Below are 15,412 nucleotides of genomic sequence, written 5' to 3' on the forward strand. Positions count from 1 at the left end.
CATGTGGGCTGTGTGGTTCTTCCTGTTGTGGCAGACTGACTATTGTGGGCTGTCTGGTAGGCATGGCTGGCTGGTCTGGTTGGTTGCCAGGCCCTGCCTTGTATGGAAGCTGCCAGCTACTGGTTGGCAGGGCCAGATCATAAGGCAGCTGGCTGTGGAACCCCAGGAGGTCCCAATGCTAGTGCTGGCTCACTGATGGGCAGACCTAGTTCTGGGGTAGGTGGTTGCAGGGCCAGGGTTCCTGATCTTGTACTGGTCTGCTGGGGCTGTTTTCTGACACAACTGGCTATGGGTTCCAGGGTCCCAAAGCTGGTGTTGGCCCACTGGTGAGTGGGGCCCTAGGGATCCTGGTGTGGCTGGCTGGGGAGTTCCATGTATCTCATAGCTGGAGTTTGCTTGCTGGTGGGTGGGCTGGGTTCTGCCATAGCAGGTTGTGGGGCTGCAGTGGTCCTGGGCCTGGTATCTTCCTGCTGATGGGTAGGGCCAGGGCCCAGAGGGTCCTGGGTCTGGTGCCTGTTCATTGGTGGGAGGATCTGAGTCCCAGGGTCTCTGGCTGCAGGGCCCTAGGGTTTCCTAGTCTGGTGCCTGCGCACTGGTATGTGGGGCTGGGTTCTGGGCCCTCTGATGGACATGGCTGTGTCTAGGGGTAGCTGTGGGCTCAGGGGGTCTTAAGGCAGCCTGCCTGCTAGTGGGTAGGGCTGTGTCCCTGTCTAGCTAGTTGCTTGGCCTGAGGCATCCCAGTATTGGAGCCTATAGGCTGGTGGGCAGGGGTGGGACTGGGTCCCGAGACTGAGAAGCTAGAGGGAGGATTCTAAAATGGTATTTGACAGCACTAGTATCTACATGGTAGAACGAGCTCTCAATAATGGCTGCTGCAAGTGCCTGTGTCCCTAGGATGAGGTCCAGTTGCCTCCTGCCTCTCCAGGAGACTCTTCAAGGTCAGCAGATGGGTCTGACCCAGGCTTCTTTCAAATTACTACTTCTGCCCTGAGTCCCAGAGAGTATGAGATTTTGTGTGCACCCTTTAAGAGTGGAGTCCCTATTTCCCCCAGCCCTGTGGGTCTTCTGAAAGTAAGCCCTGCTGGCCTTCAAAGCCAAGCAATCTGGGGACTCATCTTCCTGGTACAGGACCCCTAGGCTGGAGAGCCTGATGTGGTACTCAGATGCCTCGCTTCTTGGGGAGAACTTCTGCAATTGTAATCATTCTCCTGTTTGTGGGTTGCCCACCTGGTATGGGTCTTGACTGTACTGCAACTCTACCCCCTTACCCATGTCATCATGGTTCCTTCTTTATATCTTTAGATAGAAGATCTTTTCTGGTAGATTCTGGTCTCTCTGATCAATAGTTGCTCTGGTGTGCCTGTGAGAGGAGGTGAGCTCAGGATCTTCCTACTCTACCATCTTGGACCAGAATAAGGAAGGATTTGTTTCTAACTGGTAAACTGGCAAGCTCCTACCTCACAGGATTGTGTGATGATTAAATTACATAATCCATACAAAGGGTTAAGCCTAGTGCCTGGTACATAGTATGCACTCAACACACATTAGCTTTAAAAATAGTGTGGAGTAGTATTAATATCCCCATTTTACGTAAGTGTAGATCTGCCTAATTGCAAACTTTCAAACACTTCATGAAATGACTTCACATCATGCTCAGCTGCCACTTTTAATGCCTTTATCTCTTCTAAGCAGATTTTTGATGAAACCACTCAGGCAAAGAAACTTGCTGGAGTGTCTAGAGTACTAACCAACAGAAGTTGGGTAAAATATTAACAATGCTTATTTTTTAATACAATACTTATTTTTTTTTATCTTTATAGCGATTACCTACTCTGCCCTTAGCTTCCATAATGAATGCAGGGAACCACACTTTTTCATTGCCAAGTCAATATCTTTTGGAAAACCAGCAGGTTAAAGACCAGTCAACACTATGATGTGAGTGCCACCTACTGCTGAGAAGCTTAAAGGCACTCTCAGGTAATCTTAATGTCTCAATTTGGCTCACGGCATGACTTGTTCCTTCAGATGGATGAAACTTAGATGATACTTATTTCATTTAGGTAGTTAAAAAGTTAAAACTTAAACAATTCCCTTTAACTTTTAACTAGTTAATTAGTTAACCAACCAACTATTTGTGCACAGGCCCCCTTTTAAGTGGAAAGCTCTGTCTTTTAACTGCTTAAGAAGTTTTAAATTTTAAATTATTTTAACTCTGAGTGATTTAAGTAATTATTTCTAAGACGAGCTCAGTGGGCTTGTATTTATGAGCTACTACATATAACTTCAATTCTACTTTCACTGAACACTTTCTTTGAGGAAGGCACTAGACATGGGGGAAACAGAGTTTTTTAAATTATCTCAATAGAGAACAGCAGTATAAAAATACATATGATCAAATGTTAAGTGCTAAAATGTAAGTCTATATGAAATCACACCAGAAAAGAGATGAGGGAGCAGTCAGTTCTGTGTGAGAGTCTACAGAGGTAACCTTTGAACTACAGAATGTCAGAACAGGTGGGAACTTATTCATTTGTCCATTCACTTATTAAGTGCCTACTGTTTGCACAAAGATAAATCATATAGGGTTCATTTTCTAAAAGAGCCAACAGCCTAGTAGGGGAGGCAGAAGTATAAGCAAATTATTTATTTCCCCCCTTCTGTATAAAACCAGAATAAACTTTGGTAGTTTGGAATAGAAATAAAAACATCATCTACCCATGCATACAAAGAAATCAATGCCCAGTGTAAACTACTATAATAGGAGTAAGTACAATGTACAATGGTAACATAAAGATGGCATGATTAACCCCACCCCTCAGTGAGTCCTTCTACTGGAATATGAGTTCCTTGAGGGTAAAAGTTGGTCTTATTTATTTTGTAACCCTTGGGCAAGCACAGGACATGCAACACAGCCACCAATCAAGGCTGGGTGAATTGTGTTCAGGGGAGGGAAAGGACCAAGAAGGTTCATCAAGGAGAAAATTGAGCTGGGTGTTAAAGTTAAGAAGGAGTTTTAGGGCTTCCCTGGTGGCGCAGTGGCTGAGAGTCTGCCTGCCAATGCAGGGGACACGGGTTCGAGTCCTGGTCTGGGAAGATCCCACATGCCGCAGAGCAACTGGGCCCGTGAGCCATGGCCGCTGAGCCTGCACGTCTGGAGCTTGTGCTCCATAACAAGAGAGGCTGCGACAGTGAGAGGCCCGCGCACCGCGATGAAGAGTGGCCCCCGCTCGCCACAACTAGAGAAGGCCCACGCACAGAAACGAAGACCCAACACAGCCAAAAATGAATAAATAAATAAATAAAATTAAAAAAAAAAAGAAGGAGTTTTAAAGGTTTACAAGGGAAGAGGGGGTTGAGGGGAAAAAAAGAGGCCAAAGAAGAATATCTGAGCAAAGGAATTCACATGGAAAAAGATAGATTTGTGAAACAGCATAGGCCATCGGGAAACTGCAAATTACTTGCTATATTTGGAGTGTAGGGTAGGAACAGAGACTTGATGGGATATTAGGCTGGAGAAACAGGAAAACACACACACACACACACACACACACATAATGGGAGGCTCTGCATGCCATATATGGGAGTTAGGTCATTACTGTGTACAGATATGTGTGTTAGAAAGACAACTCTAATGGCAATGGAGAGGCTGGATTGGAGTAGGAAGGAGACTAAATAAGAGAAACTTGGCAGGAAGGTGTACAAGTAGAGAGTGCAGACTGAACTAAGGCCCTGGAGACAGAGAGAAAGGGACAGACTCCAAAGATATTTGAGACCATTTTGGCAATATGGAAGACTAGAGATTCTGAAATTCTTCTGCTGGATATCATCTAAAAATACTCGATAAAATACTAATACACACACACTCTCACTCCTTTACATGATTAGATGAAATATGGGAAGGAAAGGGAAACCTGATGAAGCTAGGGGTGAAATTGGGAGTTTAAGACCAGGGAGGGGAGCATGCGGTTAGGAAAGGCGGATGAAATAAGTGAGGGATGTGAATGATAAAGGCTTCAGATATACTATAGACATACAAGGACCAAGGGTAGGGGTGCCACTGCACAGAGGGAGCTGGGGATAAAGCCTTGGGTCTACCCAGGGCAGACGACAACAGAGAGACCATGCTAGGTAAAGCTAGGATACAGGAAAGGCTATTCCCAGGAAGCCACAACAGTGAGAGGCCCGCGTACCACAAAAACAAAAACAAAAACAAAAACAAAAAAAAAACACATAAGAGAAAAGTAAAGGTCATGAGCAAGAGTCAACCAAAAAAGAGAAAAAGCAATAGAACTAGACTCACAAAAGTTTCAGATAGTGGAATTATGGAATAGAAAATATTTAAACAATATTTTATTTATTTAGATAAGTGAAAAATAAATTTAAAACATGATTAAGGAGCAAAAGATCAACAAAATATACAGGCAGATTAAAATACATATACATATAGCTTTAAGAAAGGAAAAATATCACAAAGGAAATGAAAAACTCAGTGCTAGGGTAAACAGCAGACTGGATGCAATTAAAGAGAGAATTGATGAAATGAAAGATAAGACTGAAGAAATGTTGCAGAATACAGACTGGATGTCAAATCTATGAAAAATATAAAGAAGAAATTAAAAGACATGGAGTGTAGAAAGAAGACAAGTTTATCAGGTATATTTTCTATCTTTCATGTACTACAGATGACAGTATGGCCAAACACTGCTCTTCAGGCAGGCCTTTACCTGCTATATAAAAACCACCCCAAAACATAATGCCTTAAAACTACAACCATTTTATTTGTTCATAATTCTGTAGGTCAAGAATGTGAGCAAAGCTTGGGTGGGTAGTTCTTTTGCTCCACACGGCATTGGCTCATGTTGCCTGCCAGATGATGACTAGTGCTGGAGCATCCAAAATGGCATCACTGCTGCTGGGGGAAGATGGCAGAAGAGTAAGACGCGGAGATCACCTTCCGCCCCACAGATACATCAGAAATACATCTACACGTGGAACAACTCCTACAGAACACCCACTGAACGCTGGCAGAAGACCTCAGACTTCCCAAAAGGCAAGAAAGTCCCCACATACCTGGATAGGGCAAAAGAATAAACAGAGACAAAAGAATAGGGATGGGACCTGCACCAGTGGGAGGGAGCTGTGAAAGAGGAAAAGTTTCCACACACTAGGAAGCCCCTTCGCGGGCAGAGACTGCAAGTGGCGGAGTGGGGGAGCTTCGGAGCCGCGGAGGAGAGCGCAGCAACAGGAGTGCAGAAGGCAAAGCGCGGAGAGATTCCCACACAGAGGATCGGTGCCGACCGGCACTCACCAGCCCAAGAGGCTTGTCTGCTCACCCGCCGGGAGGGGCGGGGGCTGGGAGCTGAGGCTCAGGCTTCGGTCGGATCGCAGGGAGAGGACTGGCAGCGTGAACACAGCCCAAAGGGGTTAGTGTACCACGTCTAGCCAGGAGGGAGTCGGGGGAAAAGTCTGGACCTGCTAAAGAGGCAAGAGACTTTTTCTTCCCTCTTTGTTTCCTGGTGCGCGAGGAGAGGGAATTAAGAGCACTGCTTAAGGGAGTTCCAGAGACAGGCGCGAGCCGCGGCTAACAGAGCGGAGTGCAGAGACGGCCATGAGACGCTAAGGCTGCTGCTGCTGCCACCAAGAAACCTGTGTGCGAGCACAGGTCACTATCTGCACTTCCCTTCTGGGGAGCCCGTGCAGCCCGCCACTAACAGGGTCCTGGGATCCAGGGACAACTTCCGGGGGAGAATGCATGGCGCGCCTCAGGCTGGTGCAACGTCCCGCCGGCCTCTGCCGCCGCAGGCTTGCCCCGCATCCTGCCCCTCCCTCCTGCCGGCCTGAGTGATCCAGAGCCCCTGAATCAGCTGCTCCTTTAACCCCGTCCTGTCTGAGCGAAGAACAGACGCCCTCCGGCGACCTACACGAAGAGGTGGGATCAAATCCAAGGCTGAGCCCCGGGAGCTGTGCGAACAAAGAAGAGAAAGGGAAATTTCTCCCAGCAGCCTCAGGAGCAGCGGATTAAATCTCCACAATCAACTTGATGTACCCTGCATCTGTGGAATACCTGAATAGACAACGAATCATCCCAAAGTGGACTTTGAGAGCAAGATTTATTCTTTTTTCCCCTTTTCCTCTTTTTGTGAGTGTGTATGTTTCTGTGTGAGATTTTTGTCTGTATAGCTTTGCTTTCACCATTTGTCCTAGGGTTCTGTCTGTCCGTTTTTTTGTTTTTTACTATTTAAAAACATTTTTTTCTTAATAATTATTTTTTTATTTTAATAACTTTATTTTATTTTTATTTTACTTTATCCTCTTTCTTCCTCCCTCTCTCTCTCTCTCTCTCTCTCCCTCTCTCTCTCTCTCTTTCTTTCTTTGTTCTTTTTCTCCCTTTTATTCTGACCTGTGTGGATGAAAGGCTCTTGGTGCTGCAGCCAGGAGTCAGTGCTGTGCCTCTGAGGTGGGAGAGCCAACTTCAGGACACTGGTCCACAAGAGACCTCCCAGCTCCACGTAATATCAAATGGCGAAAATCTCCCAGAGATCTCCATCTCAACACCAACACCCAGCTTTACTCAACGACCAGCAAGCTACAGTGCTGGACACCCTATGCCAAATAACTAGCAAGACAGGAACACAACCCCACCCATTAGAAGAGAGGCTGCCTAAAATCATAATAAGGCCACAGACACCCCAAAACACACCACCAGATGTGGACCTTGCAACCAGAAAGACAACATACAGCCTCATCCACCAGAACACAAGCACTAGTGCCCTCCACTAGGAAGCCTACACAAGCCACTGAACCAGCCTTAGCCACTGGGGACAGACACCAAAAACAATGGGAACTACAAATCTGCAGCCTGCAAAAAGGAGACCCCAAACACAGTAAGATAAGCAAAATGAGAAGACAGAAAAACACATAGCAGTTGAAGGAGCAAGATAAAAACACACCAGACCTAACAAATGAAGAGGAAATAGACAGTCTACCTGAAAAAGAATTCAGAATAATGATAGTAAAGATGATCCAAAAGCTTGGAAATACAATAGAGAAAATGCAAGAAACATTTAACAAAGACCTAGAAGAACTAAAGATGAAACAAGCAGCGATGAACAACACAATAAATGAAATTAAAAATACTCTAGAAGGGATCAATAGCAGAATAACTGAGGCAGAAGAACGGATAAGTGACCTGGAAGAGAAAATAGTGGAAATAACTACTGCAGAGCAGAATAAAGAAAAAAGAATGAAAAGAGCTGAGGACAGTCTCAGAGACCTCTGGGATAACATTAAACGCACCAAATTACAGGGGTCCCAGAAGAGGAAGAGAAAAAGAAAGGGACTGAGAAAATATTTGAAGAGATTATAGTTGAAAACTTCCCTATTATGGGAGAGGAAATAATTAATCAAGTCCAGGAAGCACAGAGAGTCCCATACAGGATAAATCCAAGGAGAAACACGCCAAGACACATATTAATCAAACTGTCAAAAATAAAATACAAAGAAAGCATGTTAAAAGCAGCAAGGGAAAAACACAAATAACACACAAGGGAATCCCCATCAGGTTAACAGCTGATCTTTCAGCAGAAACTCTGCCAGCCAGAAGGGACTGGCAGGACATATTTAAAATGATGAAGGAGAAAAATCTGCAACCAAGATTACTCTACCCAGCAAGGATCTCATTCAGATTTGATGGAGAAATTAAAACCTTTACAGACAAGCAAAAGCTGAGAGAGTTCAGCACCACCAAATCAGCTTTACAACAAATGCTAAAGGAACTTCTCTAGGCAAGAAACACAAGAGAAGGAAAAGACCTATAATAACGAACCCAAAACAATTAAGAAAATGGGAATAGGAACATACATATTGATAATTACCTTAAATTAAATGGACTAAATGCTCCCACCAAAAGACACAGATTGGCTGAATGGATACAAAAACAAGACCCTTATATATGCTGTCTACAAGAGACCCACTTCAGACCTAGAGACACATACAGCCTGAAAGTAGGGGATGGAAAAAGATATTCCATGCAAATGGAAACCAAAAGAAAGCTGGAGTAGCAATTCTCATATCAGACAAAATAGACTTTAAAATAAGGACTATTAGAAGAGACAAAGAAGGACACTACATAATGATCAAGGGATCGATCCAAGAAGAAGATATAACAATTGTAAATATTTATGCACCCAACATGGGAGCACCTCAATACATAAGGCAAATACTAACAGCCATAAAAGGGGAAATAGACAGTAACACATTCATAGTAGGGGACTTAAACACCCCACTTTCACCCATGGACAGATCATCCAAAATGAAAATAAATAAGGAAACACAAGCTTTAAATGATACATTAAACAAGATGGACTTAATTGATATTTATAGGACACTCCAACCAAAAACAACAGAATATACATTTTTCTCAAGTGCTCATGGAACATTCTCCAGGATAGATCATATCTTGGGTCACAAATCAAGCCTTGGTAAATTTAAGAAAATTGAAATTGTATCAAGTATCTTTTCCGACCACAATGCCATGAGACTAGATATCAATTACAGGAAAAGATCTGTAAAAAATACAAACACATGGCGGCTAAACAATACACTACTTAATAATGAAGTGATCACTGAAGAAATCAAAGAGGAAATAAAAAAAATACCTAGAAACAAATGACAATGGAGACACAATGACCCAAAACCTATGGGATGCAGCAAAAGCAGTTCTAAGGGGGAAATTTATAACAATACAAGCCCACCTTAAGAAGCAGGAAACATCTCGAATAAACAACCTAACCTTGCACCTCATGCAATTAGAGAAAGAAGAACAAAAAACCCCAAAGCTAGCAGAAGGAAATAAATCATAAAAATCAGATCAGAAATAAATGAAAAAGAAATGAAGGAAACGATAGCAAAGATCAATAAAACTAAAAGCTGGTTCTTTGAGAAGATAAACAAAATAGATAAACCACTAGCCAGACTCATCAAGAAACAAAGGAAGAAGACTCAAATCAATAGAATTAGAAATGAAAAAGGAGAAGTAACAACTGACACTGCAGAAATAAAAAAGATCATGAGAGATTACTACAAGCAACTCTATGCCAATAAAATGGACAATCTGGAAGAAATGGACAAATTCTTAGAAATGCACAACCTGCCAAGACTGAATCAGGAAGAAATAGAAAATATGAACAGACCAATCACAAGCACTGAAATTGAAACTGTGATTAAAAATCTTCCAACAGACAAAAGCCCAGGACCAGATGGCTTCACAGGCGAATTCTATCCAACATTTAGAGAAGAGCTAACACCTATCCTTCTGAAACTCTTCCAAAATATAGCAGAGGGAGGAACACTCCCAAATTCCTTCTACGAGGCCACCATCACCTTGATACCAAAACCAGACAAGGATGTCACAAAGAAAGAAAACTACAGGCCGAGATCACTGATGAACATAGATGCAAAAATCCTCAACAAAATACTAGCAAACAGAATCCGACAGCACATTAAAAGGATCATACACCATGATCAAGTGGGGTTTATTCCAGGAATGCAAGGATTCTTTAATATACGCAAATCTATCAATGTGATAAACCATATTAACAAAGTGAAGGAGAAAAACCATATGATCATCTCAATAGATGCAGAGAAAGCTTTTGACAAAATTCAACACCCATTTATGTTAAAAACCCTGCAGAAAGTAGGCATAGAGGGAACTTTCCTCAACATAATAAAGGCCATATATGACAATCCCACAGCCAACATCATCCTCAATGGTAAAAAACTGAAAGCATTTCCACTAAGATCAGGAACAAGACAAGGTTGCCCACTCTCACCACTCTTATTCAACATAGTTTTGGAAGTTTTAGCCACAGCAATCAGAGAAGAAAAGGAAATAAAAGGAATCCAAATCGGAAAAGAAGAAGTAATGCTGTCACTGTTTGCGGATGACATGATATTATACATAGAGAATCCTAAAGATGCTACCAGAAAAATACTACAGCTAATCAATGAATTTGGTAAAGTAGCAGGATACAAAATTAATGCACAGAAATCTCTGGCCTTCCTATACACTAATGATGAAAAATCTGAAAGTGAAATCAAGAAAACACTCCCATTTACCATTGCAACAAAAAGAATAAAATAACTAGGAATAAACCTACCTAAGGAGACAAAAGACAGGTATGCAGAAAATTATAAGACACTGATGAAAGAAATTAAAGATGATACAAATAGATGGAGAGATATACGATGTTCTTGGATTGGAAGAATCAACATTGTGAAAATGACTCTACTACCCAAAGCAATCTATAGATTCAATGCAATCCCTATCAAACTACCACGGGCATTTTTCACAGAACTAGAACAAAAAATTTCGCAATTTGTATGGAAACACAAAAGACCCCGAATAGCCAAAGCAATCTTGAGAACGAAGAAAGGAGCTGGAGGAATCAGGCTCCCTGACTTCAGACTATACTACAAAGCTACAGTAATCAAGACAGTATGGTACTGGCACAGAAAGAGAAAGATCAATGGAACAGGATAGAAAGCCCAGAGATAAACCCACGCACATATGGACACCTTATCTTTGATAAAGGTGGCAGGAATGTACAGTGGAGAAAGGACAGCCTCTTCAATAAGTGGTGCTGGGAAAACTGGACAGATACATGTAAAAGTATGAGATTAGATCACTCCCTAACACCATACACAAAAATAAGCTCAAAATGGATTAAAGACCTAAATGTAAGGCCAGAAACTATCAAACTCTTAGAGGAAAACATAGGCAGAACACTCTATGACATAAATCACAGCAAGATCCTTTCTGACCCACCTCCTAGAGTAATGGAAATAAAAACAAAAATAAACAAATGGGACCTAATGAAACTTCAAAGCTTTTGCACAGCAAAGGAAACCATAAACAAGACCAAAGACAGCCCTCAGAATGGGAGAAAATATTTGCAAATGAAGCAACCGACAAAGGATTAATCTCCAAAATTTACAAGCAGCTCATGCAGCTCAATAACAAAAAAACAAACAACCCAATCCAAAAATGGGCAGAAGACCTAAATAGACATTTCTCCAAAGAAGATATACAGACTGCCAACAAACACGTGAAAGAATGCTCAACATCATTAATCATTAGAGAAATGCAAATCAAAACTACAATGAGATATCATCTCACACCAGTCAGAATGACCATCATCAAAAAATCTAGAAACAATAAATGCTGGAGAGGGTGTGGAGAAAAGGGAACACTCTTGCACTGCTGGTGGGAATGTGAATTGGTTCAGCCACTATGGAGAACAGTATGGAGGTTCCTTAAAAAACTATAAATAGAACTACCATATGACCCAGCAATCCCACTACTGGGCATATACCCTGAGAAAACCAAAATTCAAAAAGAGTCATGTACCAAAATGTTCATTGCAGCTCTATTTACAATAGCCCGGAGATAGAAACAACCTAAGTGCCCATCATCGGATGAATGGATAAAGAAGATGTGGCACATATATACAATGGAATATTACTCAGCCATAAAAAGAAACGAAATTGAGCTATTTGTAATGAGGTGGATAGACCTAGAGTCTGTCATGCAGAGTGAAGTAAGTCAGAAAGAAAAAGACAAATACCATATGCTAACACATATATATGGAATTTAAGGAAAAAAAAATGTCATGAAGAACCTAGGGGTAAGGCAGGAATAAAGACGCAGACCTCCTAGAGAACGGACTTGAGGTTATGGGGAGGGGGAAGGGTGAGCTGTGACAGGGCGAGAGAGAGTCATGGACATATACACACCAACAAACGTAAGGTAGATAGCTAGTGGGAAGCAGCCGCATGGCACAGGGATATCGGCTCGGTGCTTTGTGACCGCCTGGAGGGGTGGGATAGGGAGGGTGGGAGGGAGGGAGACGCAAGATGGAAGAGGTATGGGAACATATGTATATGTATAACTGATTCACTTTGTTATAAAGCAGAAACTAACACACCATTGTAAACAAATTATACCCCAATAAAGATGTTAAAAAACATTAAATTACTTTTAAAATTCTTAATTGGCTTTTGGGGCTGTAGATGAAATACACACACACACACACACACACACACACACACACACACACATCTATGTATAAAGACTTTTTAAAGGTAATGTTCAACAATGAACTGCTTTAGATAAAAGATTTAAAATGACACTAGGAAATATATATTTGTACATAAAAAACCACCTATAGTTAAGGGGACATTTAGACCAAATCTAATATAAAATTCTGTGTCAATATTAGGTCGTCTGTCTGATACATCCATGAGAAGTAGGATTTATACTTTAAGATAATATTCACAGAAGAGTGGAGTAGACTGTAACATTAATGACCCCAAAGATTCAGGCTCCCCACCCATATCCATGCCCTTGTGAAGACCTGCCCTACACTGACTTTGGGCTTGGTCTTGGGATTTGCTTTGGTCAAAGGGAGTGTAATGCAGTAATACAGGCAGAGGCTTGTTAACAGGCTTGCACACTGGGTCCTGCCCTCTTGGAACGCCGCTGTAGATGCCTAACGGGGAAGCCCCATGCAGCCTCTTTGAGGAGAAGCGACCACAGGGAGTGGGCGGCCCACGGGGCCCGCTGGGCCCAGCCCCCAGTCGACTGATCAGCTGAGTGCAGCCACCAAGAGAACCCAGCAGGAGAGCCAGTGTCCAAGCCATAAAATGGTGAGAAATAAGTTGTTATTTTAGGCCACCAAGTTTTGGGGTGGTGCCATACCAAGGGCTGTTTAAAATCTAATTCCAAATTAGCTGGTTTGAAAGAAGGGGAAACTACATCACAGTTATCATACATTCTCCACGTTAGAACTACCTGTATTCTTGTCTGATTGAAAAATACATGGACTCTTTTCAAAGCCGGAAATGAAATGGTAAAATAATGTATGGTGAATGGTTTAGGACATAATAATATTTTTTTAAAAAATCAAAGCTTATAAACCTTTAATAATATTGTGGTAAAACAATGTATTATACGGTATATTCAAGTTAGTTAGAAAATATTTTTAAAGAGGGACCTGGAATTTTCCAGGAGGTAAGGATGATTTTGGAAATGTTGAGAGGACCTGGAAGTCAGTTTAAAAAGAGTCCACATAGGTTAAAAATGTGACAGGTTTGCTTCAAAAAGGAAATAAAAATTATGCTTAATTTAATAAAAGACTGTAAAAAGCCATGTGTCCATAATTATACTCAAAAGAAAAAAATTAGAACTTATTTTCCCTTCAAATACTTAGTACTTTATTCAAGTAAATTTTATTCAGAGAAGGAAAAATGTTGTTGTTGAAGTTTACATGTAGGGCTTTTTACAGGATGGGTTAAACATACAAAAGATAAGAGAATCTTAGTGGCATGAGAAAGACAAGACTCTCTTCCCGTGAAATATAAATAGGCTCATGAATCTTCCTGCCACCTCCTCAGCACCCACCCACTTACCGGACATTCATCTACTAAATTACTACCAAACATTAAGGAAGTGGGGCAAGGCATTCCTTTCATAGGTATGGGAGGACCTCCCACCTGACCCTGGGGCTTTAGGTTGTGGAAGAGGATTTAAAATTCTGAAGCCAAGTGGATTTTACCTTTTAAATAGACTTTAACTTGAGGGAGTATTTTAAATTTAAATTTAACTACTGGATGGAGGTTTACCAGCTGTTTTGAGGTTGATTGCTTTTTGCGATTACTAAAGATGCTGGATAAAGGCCAAGGATTCACATACTGAGCCTTCCTTTACCTTGTACCCGGAAGGTGAGGGCTGCAAGAATTGTCAACCCAAACCCACCTAATGCACTCCTGTTGAGCCTGTTTGCTCTGACCTTTCCCAGGGGATGAAATAAGAAAACAGTTCATTTACCACGCTTTTTTAAAAAATTTAAGTTTTTTGCTCTTTTCAAAGTTGTACATGATTTGAAGAGTTAACTAGTTTCAACAAGACTTCCCGTTCCCTCAAGGCAGCCACTTTCAATTTTTAGCTCATTCTTTGGTATTTACCTCCACCTGTCTAGATAACATGTTCATATTTCTACTTCTTGATATTTCGGTTAGCCATCATCTATTGAGTTCCCAATCGGAAGGTAAGGATTTAGCACACTCCTCTGCACTTCCACCGCACGTGTACACTCTTAGTCCTTTTATCCTGATACAGTTATAACATATTTTGCTCAACCTGCCCAATCAGCAGGATGTCATTGATGTAATAGATTAATGTGAAGTTCTGAAGGATGTCCAGAAGGTCCAGATCTCTCCAGACTATTTTATGACAGAGGGCAGGAATGTTAACATAGCCTTGGGCTAAACTGTAAATGTACACTTCTGTCTGTTTCATGGGAATGCCAACTGTTTCTGATCTTATGATTGGAACAGAAAAGAATGCATTCACTAAATCAATGATGTGTATCAAATACCTGGGGCTGTATTAGTCTACCCTAGCAAATATGCCACATCTGAGCATAGCAGCTGCCACCAGGGCTACCAATTGGTTGAGCTGGCAAGAAGGGTGATTGTTAAGCAAGGATTGCTTAGGGGAGAACTTGAGACCGTAAGGTAGCAGCTAGCAACTGCTAGCAGATATTATTTTGAAAACACGTGGTGTCCTTGAGTTTGCTACAGTTCAGAAAATTCAAGTTCTCTGTGATGCAGGAACATGTCTGAAACAACATACACAATGGCCACCTGGCTCCATTTTGGTTGCTTGAATACTAGTTACTTCATTTTGCTTTTTAAATGATCTTAAATATGTCATCAGGAGCTTTACAAGTTTCTATTAAAATGAGCATTTGGGATGGATATTGATTCTAAAATGGGTAGATTAGGGAGCAGTTTTCTGGGTTTAGAATTCCTGGCTTGGCAAGGGTAGAGGTCATCAACGCCCTGCAGATTTTTTTAGGATAAATATCATTCTAGGTGATTGCTTAAAGTCTTGTGTATCTAAATACCATTTGGTGACTCAAATTATATCTCCTGATCTCAATTCTCTACTGACCTCCAAACTTGAAATCTATTGGCTCAGTATCTCTATTTGCATGTGAAATATGCATCTCAATCTTTACGTCTAAGAACAATGGCCCCTCCCACCAAGCCCATCATTACCTCAATGTAATGAGGACAAACCACTATCCAACTGCTTTGGTTAAAAAAAAAAAAAAAAAAAAAATCCTTGTCTTTTTTTGTCTCTTTTTTCCCTATCAGCAGATCCTGTTGGCCTTACTTCAAAATACATCCTGAATCCTACCCGTTCTCAACATTTCCACTGCTACCACCTTATTCCAGGCCACCCTAATTTATTCCCTGGGCTGCTGGAATAGCCTCCTAGGAGATCTTACAGCTTGCACTTTTGAAGGTCAACAGTCTACCACCACAAGCAGCCGCTTTACAAATTACG

The 15,412-nt window shown here is 41.6% G+C and overlaps 1 long non-coding RNA gene across 1 annotated transcript in view; it reads right to left on the reverse strand.

Annotated features, from left to right (window-relative positions):
* The window catches only part of LOC113624298 (uncharacterized), a 28,343-nt gene that overhangs the window by 11,942 nt on the left and 989 nt on the right, over nucleotides 1-15,412 (reverse strand). The gene's annotated exons all lie outside the window — the stretch shown is intronic.

Source organism: Aethalodelphis obliquidens, unplaced genomic scaffold (genome assembly GCF_003676395.1).
Source record: "Aethalodelphis obliquidens isolate GAN/ISIS:26980383/991018 unplaced genomic scaffold, ASM367639v1 scaffold13, whole genome shotgun sequence".
Taxonomy (NCBI): domain Eukaryota; kingdom Metazoa; phylum Chordata; class Mammalia; order Artiodactyla; family Delphinidae; genus Aethalodelphis; species Aethalodelphis obliquidens.